This window comes from Orycteropus afer, unplaced genomic scaffold (assembly GCF_000298275.1).
Source record: "Orycteropus afer afer isolate SDZICR_OR568_19922 unplaced genomic scaffold, OryAfe1.0 scaffold00037, whole genome shotgun sequence".
Taxonomy (NCBI): Eukaryota; Metazoa; Chordata; class Mammalia; order Tubulidentata; family Orycteropodidae; genus Orycteropus; species Orycteropus afer.
In genome coordinates this window covers 12516918-12530954 of record NW_006921624.1, presented here as the reverse complement: position 1 = coordinate 12530954, position 14037 = coordinate 12516918, and positions in this window count along the sequence as shown.

Here is a 14037-nt window from a genome sequence, read left to right as displayed (position 1 = left end):
AGGCACTACAGCACCAGAGCTCCCTATAGTATGTAAGGAGGTTTTTGTTTGTTTGTTTTTTAATTTTTGCAGTGTCCCTTCCCTTCCCCTCCCACCCCTGCTAACCAACAAAGAAAGTTTCCTACCATCAGTATATAAGAAGTTTTGAGAAAGTTCTCTGCAGCTGTTTGGTACATTTGGACCCTGCATGTAGCTGAGTCTTCGGTTAGCAGCCTGCCATGTTTCCTGCCAGTGTTGGGACTGTCTCTGGACTTGAACTAGTGGCCTGCTGTGTTGTTTGGTAATTTGGGACTGTGTCATTTTACTTGGTGACCTTGGGTTTGTCAGCCTCAGCAGCCAGCAGCTACCTGAAGTAAGTGAACCCTCCAGCTTCAGTGGGCCAGGAACAAGAGGCAGAGATGAAGCCCAAGGTGGAGAGGCTTTCACCCAGTCCCTAGAGCTGGCACGCTGAACCTGGACTTCTAGACTCCAAAACTGCAAGACGATAAACTCCTGTTTGTTAAAGCCACTCATCTGTGGTATTTTTGTTAGAGCAGCACAAGAAGTAACCAAAACATGGTGTAATCAGCTCCAGGCTGGAATCTGCTGTGAGCAGCTAACTAGCTGTCTTCAGGGGGTGGTCTGCTTCTAGTATATGTGGGGAAGCTTTGAGGAAGATCTCTAGCTTTTTGGCACATGTAAATCCTGCATTTGGCTCCGTCTTCATCTCAGTGGCCGCCGATCTTGGGATTGTTCTTGAACTTGAACCAGTGGTCTGCCGTGCTCCTGTTCATCTTGGGATTGTGCCATTCTACTTGCTGACCTTGGGTTCATCTGCCACAGCAGCCAGAAGCTGCCTGAATTAAGAGAAGCCTCCAGCTCCAGTAGGCCTAAAATAAGAGGCAGACCTGAAGCCCAAGGCCAAGGGGCCTTCACCCACCCTGGAGCTGGCACTCTGAATTTGGGCTTCTAGACTCCTAAACTGTAAGAGAATAAATTCCTGTCTGTGAAAGCCATCCATTTGTCGTATTCTTGTTATAGCAGCACTAGAGAATCAAGGCTGAAGTACATGAATCTCAGGATAAAAAGGCAGGTCACAAGTAATGTTAGTGCTGAAGAGGGAAATAAAATTACAATATTCTGATTGTTTATAGCAATTAAGGTTAGTTCAAGGTAGGACAAAGTGAAGCGTACTTTTAAACGTTATTGGTTACAATCATACAGCTGAAATACATGGATTAGCTAAAAGACAATTTCAAGAGTCAAGGTCAAAAAAGGTTTCATGCTGGTTATAGAGCAGTGACATGATAGCTTTTTCAGGAATGGCTTATTAACAAATAACTTGATCAAAGCTTTAGATCTCTGGAGTAGAGTGGAAACAAAGAGTTTCTATGAAGTATTACTTTGTTCAAAGCATCAAGAAACTGAGAACTTCAACTGAATCAAGGACTGTGACTGAGATAAAAAATTCCCAAGAGGAATTCACATTCATCAGCCTAACTGCAAAGAAATTAATTTTCTTAACAATAATAGGATAAACCTAGGAGATCAAAAAGGCAGTATTTGCTCAGAGATAAAGCTCAGAAGGTAAGAATGGCTGGGAAAGGACAAGTGAAAACAGTAAATACAGCAAGGAAATAGGAAGAGTAGTGTTACATTATGGGGACAGCATTCAATGTCATGAAATGAAATGTGCATGACCTGTTGAATGGAAACCCAATTTTCTCTGTAAACTTTCACTCAAATCACAATAAAATGTGTGTGTGTATATACCACACACACATACATACATATACATATATATGTGTGTGTGTGTGTGTGTGTATATATATATATATATATATATATATGTATGTTGTGTTGTTGTTATTATGTGCCATCGAGTTGGCCCTGACTCATAGCGACCCCTCCTTGTGTTTCCAAGGCAGTATCACTACAGAAGTAAGATTGCCCAACCTTCCTTCCGAGGAGTGGCTGGTGGGTTTGAACTGCCAGCCTTCTGGTTAGCAGTCAAGTGCCTTAGGCACTATGCTACCAGAGCTCCTATACACACACACACACACACACACATACATATACATATACATATACATATATATAAATACACATACACAGAACCAAAAAAACAAACTCACTGCCACTGAGTCAATTCCAACTCATAGCAACCTCCATTGGGTTTCCAAGGCCATAAATCTTTATGGAAGTAGATTGCCCCGTCTTCCTTCCAGAGTGGCTGGTGGGTTTGAACCACCAACCTTCTGGTTAGCAGTCAAATGCCTTAGATACTACACCATCAGAGCTCCTTTATACACACACACACACACACACACACAAGTCTCCTAGGCAACACAGGTAGAATCTAGAGGGAAAGCTAGGGGAAAAGGTTACATCGGACTTCTAAGCAGCAATGTTAAAATCTAGGTGAAAGACTACATTGAGCTCTTAGAGTTAGTTCAGTTACTTTACAAATAGGTCAGATGACTCTGCTTTTATTTTATATCACTTATTCCCTTCTTTTAAGGAGCTCTGGTGATGTAGTGCCTAAGGCATTTGACTGCCATCCAGAAGGTTGGTGGTTCAAACCCACCAGCCACTCCACAGAAGGAAGACTGGGCAGCCTTCTGGTTAGCAGTCAAATGCCTTGAAATCCAAGGAATTAGGCATAGATAAATTTGCCTTTATCAACCAAGTTTCTACCTTGGTATTATTACAGACTGACAATCTTCCAGTATTTAATTCCAATTGAGCATCATTTTGAAAATATGAGTTATTGTAATGTTAAATAATTCTATTTAGTATTTTTAAGCAGTTATCATACCAATTAGAAATATAATCAAGTTTCCTTAGGATGAAAAAAAAAAAAGCAACTCACTGTCATCGAGTTGATTCCAACTCAGAGCAACCCCCTTTGGGTTTCCAAGGCAGCAAATCCTTATGGAGAGGGAGCTCTGGTGGCATAGTGGCTAAGGCATTTGACTGGTAACCAGAAGGCTGGAGGTTCAAACCCATCAGCCCCTCCTCAGAAGGAAGTTTGGGCAATCTATTTCCGTGGTGATACTGCCTCAGAAACCCAAGGAGGGGTCACTATGAGTCAGATCCGACACAATAGCAGTGGATTGAAATCTTTACGGAAGTAGTCTTCCTTCTGTGGAGTGGCTGGTGGGTTTGAACCACCAATCTTCTGGTTAGCAGTCAAATGCCTTGGGTACTACATCACCAGAGTTCCTTTTCTTTAGGATAATGCCCAACAAAAGGTACAATATAATCTTGGCTCCTACATTTACCTTTTGGAATTCATTTGTCTGGCTCTAATACAATCTCTACAGAAGTAGATTGCCCAGTCTTCCTTTAAGACTGAACAATCTACTTCTGTAGAAATACCACCTTGGAAACCCAAGGAGGGGTTGCTATGAGTTAGAATCAACGTGACAACAGTGAGTTTTAACACAATCAAATGTGATACTTTGGACTTGGGTCAAGTTGAAATACGAAATTAAAGGATAAGCATTAACCTCAGGTGAATGCCACAACTTGACTGTGCTAGCTCTTTTTAAATTAACACTAGAATTAATAGTTGTTGGTGGTATTAAATGATAATTCTGTACTGGGGAAACCAATAGATCAGTGCTCTCTTGTACAGACTTGGGGGGGATTGGCAAATACAGCACTCAGTTTACTAGCACTTGTCACACATCAGACAACCTTAACAAAAGCATTCTCCTGCCAAGTAATAGAAAAAGGAGACAACAGCGGAATTAAAACAGTAATTGAGATCATGATTAAAACACAAAGATTAGGAAAGAATAATACCATAAATATTCAATAATAAAGTACATCTATAATTACTACACTAAGTCCAAATATTTCTAGGGGTTACATAAACATACACTAAAATATAATAATAAAATAACAATCTTAAGTGTATATAGAAAACACAAATGACTAAAGATAAAAGTGTAACTAACAATATAGTACAAAGTCCAAATGCTTCAGATACTTGCATAATTTCATTCCATTTTTGGGGTGAGTGGTTCATTCTTGCAGTTGTCTGCTTCTCTTCTGAGACTTTATTAAACTTTAATTTAAGTTGGCTGGACAATCCAGATTGGGTCCACATAAGATTTTTTTCAGCTGGGACAAGTGGATCTAAACTTAATCCCATCTCCTGTAATTCAGCAGCACAAAGGTTTATTAAAAGGACTAAATAGGGTCCATTCCACTCGAATGCAAATAAATCCTTTAGCTGATGCCTTTTCCCATACACATAATCCCCAGCCATGACATCAGGTGCCTAACTTGTTTAGGGAGCTCTGGTAGCATAGTGACTAAGGCACTTGACTGCTAACCAGAAGGCTGGCGGTTCAAACCCACCAGCCACTCCCCAGAAGGAAGATGGGGCAATCTACTTCCGTAGTGATACTGCCTCAGAAACCCAAGGAGGGGTCGCTATGAGTCAGGTCCGACTTGAGGGCACATAACAACAACAACTTGTTTAGGAGTCTGTTTATCAGAAGCTTCTCTTATCACAGAGGCTTCTTCTTTTGCATAATGAATCAAAGTCTGACAGTATTTCAGCAAACTAGTCTGTAGGAGATTAGAACTGATAAAAGCAGAACCATACAGCAGATTCATAGGTTTCTCAGTAACAATTTCAAAAGGAGTCAATTTATAAGATCTGAATGGAGTAGTCCTCAGATTCTGCAATATCAAAGGGAGAGCACAGGCCAAAGCAATTCTAATGATGCTGTTAATTTTGCTAGCTAGCTGGTTTTCAATGAGTCCACTTAGTCTCTCTTCAAGGCCAAAAGACAAAGGATGATAGCGGAAATGCAGTTTTTGAAGAACTGGAAAATTTTTACAAAGCTCAATAATTACCTGTCCTATGAAGTGAGTGCCTACTTCACTGCAGAGAATGACCAGAGTGTCCCAAATAAGTATAATAATTGTGTTGGTTAAGTTTGTGTGTCATCTCGGCTGGGCCTGGTTGAGTGGCTGGGTAGCTGGGTGTAGTATTCCCTATGATGAGACTGGTAATCAAGTCCATGGTGGAATCTACTGTGAGCAGCTGAGTAGCTGCTTTGGGTATGTGATCTGCTTCCCATATGTAAGAAACAGCTTTGGGAATGTCTCTGGCTTACGGCACAAATGAACCCTGCATGTAGCCGAGTTGTTGTTCAACATGCTCTGCCGATCCTGGGACTTATAATAGACTTGAATCAATGGCCTGCCGTGTGGTTTGGTAACATCAGGACTGTGCCATTTTATTTGTCGACCTTGGGCTTGTTAGCCTCAGCAGCCAGTAGACGCCTGAGTGAAGAGATGCCTCTAGTTTCAGAGGGCCAGGAGCAAGAGGCAGAGCAGAGCTGAAGCCCAAGTTTGAGGGGCTTTCACTCAGCATCTAGAGCCTGGGACTTTGAACTTGAACTTCTAGCCTCCCGAACCATAACAGAATAAACTCCTATTTGTTAAGGCCATCCCATTTGTGGTATATTTCCACAATGTATTTGTCAGAGTGGCACTAGGTAACCAGAACAATAATCTCCAGTAGTTTTTAGCCATAAAAACTGCCATAGGCAGTTTGGGACTTTAAGCTATAAATTGCTCAAATGGATGTATTGCTGCTGTTGCTGTGTGTCATTGAGTAGATTCTGACTCATAGCTACCCCGTGTGACAGTAAAACTGCCCCATAAGATTTTCTTGGTTTTAATCTTGATGGAAGCAGATCACCAAGTGTTTTCTCTCGTGGAGGTATAAGTATATATAAACAATTCAATGTATTTAAAAAGACAAAAACCTGCCGTAGCTTAGCAACAGGGGAAAGTCTTTACGTAATATCTACAGACCATAACTAAAACAAGTTTGTAGCCATGTAAAGGTGTTAATTAAATGAACTCTATTTACCATTTCAACATGGGTCCTGTGGAAAAGGATACTTTCCAGGTGACCGCTTTGTATGATCTGCCTGGATTTTATTCTGGACAGAATGAACACTGGCTTACCATCTGCTCAGTAGCCCTCCAAAAATGCTCCCAATAATATATATTTTAAAAGGACATCTATCATCTCATCTCTCCCCAGATGGTCTCTATTTTTTTTTTCCAAATTTTGTTGTGATTTGTGTGAAAGTTTACAGAGAAAACTCATCCTCCATACAGCAGTTCACATATACTTTGTCCCATGACATTGACTGTAATCTCCCACAATGCAACAGCTTCCCTTCCACTTCCTCCCCATAGTTACCTCTTCCCTGTGTCCATCCCTCCATACACTCCTGCCCCCTGAGTTGTCTCCCTGTGCGTACACAGCCCTTCTTTCTCCCATGATTGTTCTCTCCAAGGAGTGTATCTACCTGAGGTAAATGTTCAACTCATATGCCTTTTGTTTGGCTGGAAACCACAGGTGTGGGTTCAACTGCAGACATGAAGGGCAGCTAGGGGCCATAGTCTCAGTGGTTCCATCAGGATCAATCGGACCAGAAAATCTGGTCCCCAAGTGGTCTCTGTTGAAAGGTGGCGACTAAAGGAATACGTAAATCCTTAGGTATGACAGGTTTTCTGTTTGGTCCCACCGAAAAAGAACTGGTGCTTTTGAATCTACAACCTTTCTTTACCCATTCATCTTGTTCTGAAGGTGGGGCCATATCCTGGTGTAGCCACAAATCATGCCCACACACACTGGAAGAGTTTTATATTAAGACTGCTGAGGGCAACTCTGGTACTCCTTCCATATGAAACATCTTTTTGGTTCTGCCTTAAGTGCACAGAAGTCGATATAAATTTGATCCTGCAGCACTTATGTTAGAAAAAAAATCTAGCACCATCCTGGTAATATGGTAGATGGGAATAAGAGATAAGAGTAAAAACATAGCTGGCAACAGCCCTAAACCTTCCCCAAAGGTGTTATTCTTATCAAATTTGCTAGGAAATTTATTAAGGCAAGTTTGCTGCAATTGGACAACTAACCCTAAAGGCAGAACAGCTCAGTGTCCAGGGCCTATCCAGAGATTTGTGATAGAGTCTAGATTGCATTCACTGTGCACTCAATCTGAGAGTTCCTCTTTGGTGGCCAGCTTCTGGTAATTCTTTAGCACAGGAACATGATTTGAAAAACAAGAAAAGGTTAGCAGGTTTTCACCAGGCTTGACTAGCCCCAGGTTAAATTATTCTAAATTCTGTGGCAGTGCCACGCAGTACTGTTTCTGGGGTGGGTTGGCTTTTAATCCCTCCTTTGTATTAGATATCTCCCTTTTGTCCCAAACCTTGAGAAGATATCTTCTTTCGGAGCGATCCCTAGAACTGCCCACTTGGCTACCTCATTAGCTAAATCATTCCTTTTAATTTCCTCTGTCATGGGTTCCCATTCAGTCTGGTGTGCCTGTATTTTTACCACTGCTGTCTCAGCAGATAGCAGGAATGTGTCTAGGAGGTCAGCAGCTAAGGGCTCCTTCTTGATCTGGGTGCCAGAGCAGGTAAGGAAACTCCTTTGTTTCCACTGTTGTTAGGTGCTGTTGAGATGGTTTTGACGCATAGCGGCCTCATGTACAACAGAACGGAAACGCTGCTCAGTCCTGCACCATCCTCTCTATTGCTATGGTTGAGCCTGGTGTTGCAACCACTGTGTCAATCCATTTCATTGAAGGTCTTCCTCTTTTTCACAGACCATCTACTTTACCTAGCATGATGTCTTTCTCCAGTGACTGGCTCCTCCTGATAACATGTCCAAAGTACGAGAGGCAAAGTCTCCTATCCTTGCTTCCAAGGAGCATTCCAGCTGTACTTCCTCCAAGACAGATCTGTTCATTCTTCCAGAAGACCATGGTACATTCGATATTTTTTGCCAACACCACAATTCAAATGTACTAGTTCTTCTTCAATCTTCCTTATTCATTCGTTGTCCAGCTTTCCAATGCATATGAGGTTATTGAAAGGACCCTTACTTGGATCAGGTGCACCTTAGTCTTCAGAGTGACATTTTTCCTCTTTAACACTTCAAATAGGTCTTTTATAGCAGATTTGTCCAATGTGATATGTCATTTGATTTCCTGACTGCTGCTTCCATAAGTGTTGACTGTAGATCCAAGTAAAATGAAATCTCTGACAACTTCAATCCTTTCTCCATTTATCATGATGTTGCTTATTGGTTTAGTTGTGAGGATATTTGGTTTCTTTATGTTGAGATGTAATCCATATTGCAGACTATAATCTTCAATCTTCATCAGTCAGTGCTTCTAGTCATCCTCACTCTCAGCAAATGAGGTTGTGTCATCTGTATATCAGAGGTTGTTGATGAGTCTTCCTTCAATCCTGATGCTTCCATTGTTTGTTTCCACAGCATTGCAAAATTATGTACGACCCCAAATTGATACCTCCAATCAACATGTGTCGTTACTGATTTTCCCAACACCAACCTGCAAGTCCTTGTGAGTGCAATCAATTTGGGTTGCTGTGCTAAAATGACATCATGGAGGACACCACTTTCCTAAACTTCAGTGGAAGTGGTCACAGCATATCTACCCTGAAAACAAGAGCTGGGAGGATCTGGTTTCAAATAGGAACCATCAACAAAGAGAACCACTGCAAAAAGGGTGTGTGTGGGGGATGCTTCATGTGACCTCTTCTAACTTCACAAGGGGGAGAGAAAATCACCATCCACATCAGCAGCCCAAGGCTGAAGGCTGAGGTGGAGGTCAGACATGCCTCCATCTTCCAATCTTTTGAAGAAAGATCAAGAAAAGAAGAGCCACTGCCATCAAGAAAGAAGAGCCAGGAGTGGAGCACATCCTTTGGATCTGAGATCTCTGCATTCAACCTCCTTAACCCAGAAGACAGAGAGAGATCTGTGACACTTCGATGAGAGGATGAGAGACAGGGAGCAGCAGCAGCAGAGAAACGGCAGCAGCAGAAGCAGGAGACCCAGCAGCAGACTCAGCAGTAGACCCGGCAAGCCACAGTGGGCTGCTGGCCCCAGGGAGTGAGAAACCTGAGTGCCTTCAGGCAGGAGGCTTGCTGGCAGAGTGGGATGTCTCTGAGCTAAAAGAGTTCGGCAACACTTGCTTGAGCAGGGCAGATGCCACGGGACCACATGGCTTAGAAGCCAAGGGCAGAAAGAGGTATATGCCTGCAGTCATTCCTGAGAAGAGACTGTCCTGATTGAAGAACTATCTCCTGAATCATTTCTGATCCTGAATTGTCACATAATACTTCCCTAATAAACCCCTTAACTGTAAGTAGGGTCTGTGAGTTGTGTGTGGTCACTGCAGCTAATAATTAACCTAAAAGAGAAGTAGACCATGCCAGAGGAGGGATGGTTGGTATCAGAATGGTTAAAAAGACTGGAAGATGGAGGCATGTCTGACCTCCACCTCATAAGAATCAGCCTTGGGCTTTTGATCTTGATCGTTTTCCTTCCTTGTGAAGTTAGGAGTCAGATGCCACTCCTGTACCGTTATTACAGTAGCTCAATACATTTTCATTTCATCGAGGTTGGGAGCGGGATGGGAAAGAACTCCATATCCTTCTCCCATATGAGAACCAGGACTTAACTGGCCTCTGGGACTTTTAAGCCAGTCAATAACTCTTAGTCAGATTGGTAATTTTGCCATTCTGAGAAAACACAAATTTGTTTTTATCATGATGCCCCTGGAGAAGGACATCATGCTTGCTAAAGTGGAGTAAGCAAGAAGAGGAAGACTCGATGAGATGGGTTGACACAGTGGCTGCAACAATGGACCCAAACATAGCAATGATTGGGAGAACGGCACAAGACCAGGCAGAGTTTTGTTCTGTTGGACGTAGGGTCACCATGAGTTGGAACCAACTTGACAGAACCTAAAAACAGTAACAGTACTTGGTGAACTCTAAGAGGCCATCTGGTCCTTTGCATAGCCCATGATTCCTGCAGAAGAGTACAGCGGATCAGAGGTTCCACTCTGCAGCTCTATCTAGATTCAAATACCTTTAGGCAAGTTATTTTCTCTCTCTCAGCATCAGTTTGGTCATTATAAAATGGCACTAACTAAATTACTGGGAGCTCTGGTAGCATAGTGCTTAAGGCATTTGACTGCTAACCAGAAGGTTGGCAGTTAAAATCTACCTGTCACTCCCGGGAAGGAAGGTTGGGCCATCTACTTTCATAGTGATACTGCCCAGGAAACCCAAAGAGGGATTGCTATGAGTCGGGTCCAACTCGATGGCACATAACAACAACAACAATTAAATGATTAAAATGGAAGGATTAAGTTTGTTGTGAAAATTAAGTCAAATGTTTAGTGCGGGGTCTGTCATATTGTAAATTCAACTCTTCCCTTCCTACCTCCCTGTTTGTACCAAGTTGCCTTCACCCCCCAACCCCACATATGCTGGTCTTTTCCCTCTCATCATTTCCCTCCCACCTTCCCTTCTGGATAGCTGTTCATTTCCCAGGTCTCAGTTTAAATGTCACATCCTTGGGAAAATGGCCTGACCACCTCTACACACCCCATCTTCTTAAAACAGCCTGCATTTCTTCTTCACAACCTTCTCACAGTTTGCAATGTTCTGTTTATCTTAGGGAGGAGTCCGATCTTTTGCCGATAAACTGCGAGATACGAGGGACCTTCTTCTCTTTAATTGTGCTAAAGACATATATGGGGGAGCTCTGGTAGCATAGTGCCTAAGGCACTTGACTGCTAACCAGAAGGCTGGCGGTTCAAACCCACCAGCCACTCCTCAGAAGGAAGGATGGGCAATCCTACTGCCGTAGTGATACTGCCTCGGAAACCCAAGGAGGGGTCGCTATGAGTCCGGGCCGACTCGTCGGCAGATAACAACAACAACAAAGACATATATGGGCCACTTCAATGTTTTTCACACGGACGATTCTGTAACACTGTGCTCATCATGCTCTGCAACCACCACTATTATCCGTGTCCAGATTTCTCCATCACCCTTAGCAGAAACTATTGTTTCCTAAGCAAAGAGGGATCTTTTCTTGCTCTCTGCTGAAATCTTAAGTACCAACATGGTAGGTAGGATCATAGAAGGCATTCATTAAATATTTATGAAAAAACAGTCCAGTCTCTCTTTCTTGTAAAGATAAATTTGGGTCCAGAGAGGTGAAGCGGCAACAGATAAGGGCACTACTCCAGATTCAGGTCTCCATCCACAGCGCCTGCCAAGAATTTTCCTGTCTCCTAATATACTCTGGGTGCCAAAGAAAAGTTACAGAAAAAGAAGGAGCAAAGCATTATAAACTGGGGAAAGGAATTTGGGTTGGTTCCTCTCTGGAGTTTACGTGGGCACATTATAAAGTAAGGGATTACGCCAATAACAACGTGGCTGGAGGGCTACATGGACCGAACCAGGCAAAGAATAAACCACGAGAATGTCTTTGACTGGTCAGAGGTGGGGGGGGGAGTAGCGAGAAGAGAACAAAGACTGACCCTACGCAGGCGCAGTACACGCGCTCTGCTCTTTCCTTTTCCGCCTGTTCCGTCGCTCAGGAGTCACAAGACAACAAGGGCCGTCAGCTGGCGCAGCGCGTCAGCGGTCACGTGCTAGAGGGGGCGTGGCGGTGTCTCAGAGCGCAGCCGCAGTTCTAGCGCCGCTGGGTCAGCTGACCTGCGGAGGCCTGGGAGTTGATTTAGGCGGGTCACTTTGGCCTCGGAGTCACCGCCGCCATGGCCAGTCAGTCGCAAGGTATCCAGCAGCTGCTGCAAGCGGAGAAGCGCGCCGCCGAGAAGGTGTCCGAGGCCCGCAAACGTAAGTTACCGGGCGGGGCGGCCGGGCGTGGCGATCGTCTAAGGGACGTGCCAGCCCGCGGGTAATGGTGGGTGGATGCGGCCCGAAGGCCTGCGGAGTGGTTGTAGTCTCAGAATCTTGTTTGTTTCGAAGTGCGCTATTTCTGAGTATCTGGAAGTCTGCGGGTCTCCTGGAAGCCGAGATATGGATTGGATAGCGGACGCGGAGACAATAATGGGTTACTAGCGTCCTTATTGTAGTTGTATGTGCCGTCAAGTCGGACCCGACTCATAGCGACCCCTCCTTGGGTTTCCGAGGCAGTATCACTACGGAAGTAGATTGCTCCATCTTCCTTTCGAGGAGCGGCTAGTGGGTTTGAACCGCCAGCCTTCTGGTTAGCGGTCAAGTGCCTTAGCCACTATGCTACGAGAGCTATGAGTAGGGGGCCGACTCGACGGCTCATAACAACAACAACAACAACAACAAAGCGTCCTTCTTGACGTCGGGGAGGCCAGTGAAATGGGCTGCCCAAAACAGAACGTGGTATCATCTCGCTCGCATCAAAACAGAACTTACCATTCCCCCTCCAACTTGTTCGTTTGGGCTTATCGGAATCAGTGAAGGGAGCCACCCTCCACACAGCTGCTCAGTCTAAAAGCTTGAGCCCTCTTTTCTCCTCTCGTTGGTCTTGCTTAGCTCGCTTTTTCCCCATGTTTCCCTCCAGCATTTTGGTGCAAGACATCAACTTCTGTAACGCTCCTAGAGCAGCCCAGGTCGTTCATGCTTTATTATTATTATTATTTAATGCGCCTAATTCGTGCCAAACCCAGTGTTTGGTGCATCTGCGATCTCTGCTAACCTGGTATTTGAAGTTCCAGTGAAGGAAGCAAATACTGAATAGGTTAATTACAAGTAAAATGAGGGCCAGAGTTGAGAAATGCACGTTTCTGAAGAATTTGAACAGGTGAATCTAGACTGGTGAGTAGGAGGCTTCCTACTTGCAACCCACTCTCAGTAAGGTCAGTCATCCTTTTCAAATGCAAATATGACCTCCCCACCCCTTCACTGTCAGCTGACTTTTGGTGTCTCTTGACTGAAGTGCCAGTTCCTTCATGGGAGGAGGAGGCTCCTTTGGGTCAGGCTTCTACTTTCTTTCCTGTTCTCACTCACAGGTACTTCCTTCAAGCTCTACAGAACCATTGCATTTCTTTAAAGGCAGCTTAGTTTATTTCACCAGCAAACCCTCACACACCACACCGTTCCCTGTGATTGGAAGGGCCTTTTCTCTGTTTGTTCCCCTTAGTTCTCTAACCGTGGTTTCGCTGCAGGTCTCAAAATGTAGGCAGCAGCTTACTGTAGGCAAGGAGTCCTTCCCAAGTCTTACTTCAGCCATCACAGTGCAGTAACCTGTTTCTTTACATGACTGACTCACTAAGCCGCTGGAGAACTGAGACTGTGTCTAATTAAGCCTTATATGTCCAGTTCACATCTGGTAGGATAGACATCTCTACCCCTGTCTTACGTGGAGGGAAAAGGAGACTCAGAAGTGACTTGACAATAACGTGGGAAGCATAGTTGGGACTTGGAAGGCCACCTTTCCCATGCAAGGGTGAAATACTAGAAAATAGTAATTTAGTAATTGCATGGTGGTGTTTCTCCAGGTATAAAACTTCTACTCCACCTCACACCCAAGTAGATTGCAAGCATGGCTGTTTGTACTTCCTCACTTAAAGGAATATATGCTTCTCTGTATTTAATAGGAAAAAGGTTCTTTAGGCTGTTCTGGGAGCTGGGGATGGGAAGTAGCCTTTTCTTGCTTTGGTGACTGAAAAGTTACGTTATTTCATCCTTGATGGCCTTGATGGAGTAAGTCTGATCACACCCTTGATACAGTATTTGCAGAATGACTTCTCAAGAGTTTGCCCTAAGATGGTTCACCAGTGACAGAAGTTGTTATCTGTGGCAAGTGATGTGAGAATATTTGGGAGGAAGTGCAGAAACTAGTGCTTGGGGTATGGTAAGAATCTTTTGGAGTGCCTTGTGTGTGGGTAGGGTCATGTTTTATACATTTCTGTGTCCCATCAAGCCATGAGCAAGGTCCTGTAGATCTCAAGTAGAGTGAGTTGATGGCTAATACACATCTTGGAATTTGCAACAATTGGGAACAAAAGTATTCAGTGGAGCTACAAACTGCAAAAATTGGAAATTATTGCCTTTGTTGATCTGTGATTATGGCTGACTTGAACACCTAGTTGAGAAATAGGAAGAGGCACATGGTAAAATGGTCCAACCCAAATTTTTTCATGAAATTACTGCTTTGGACCTTAAAAAATCTGTGTT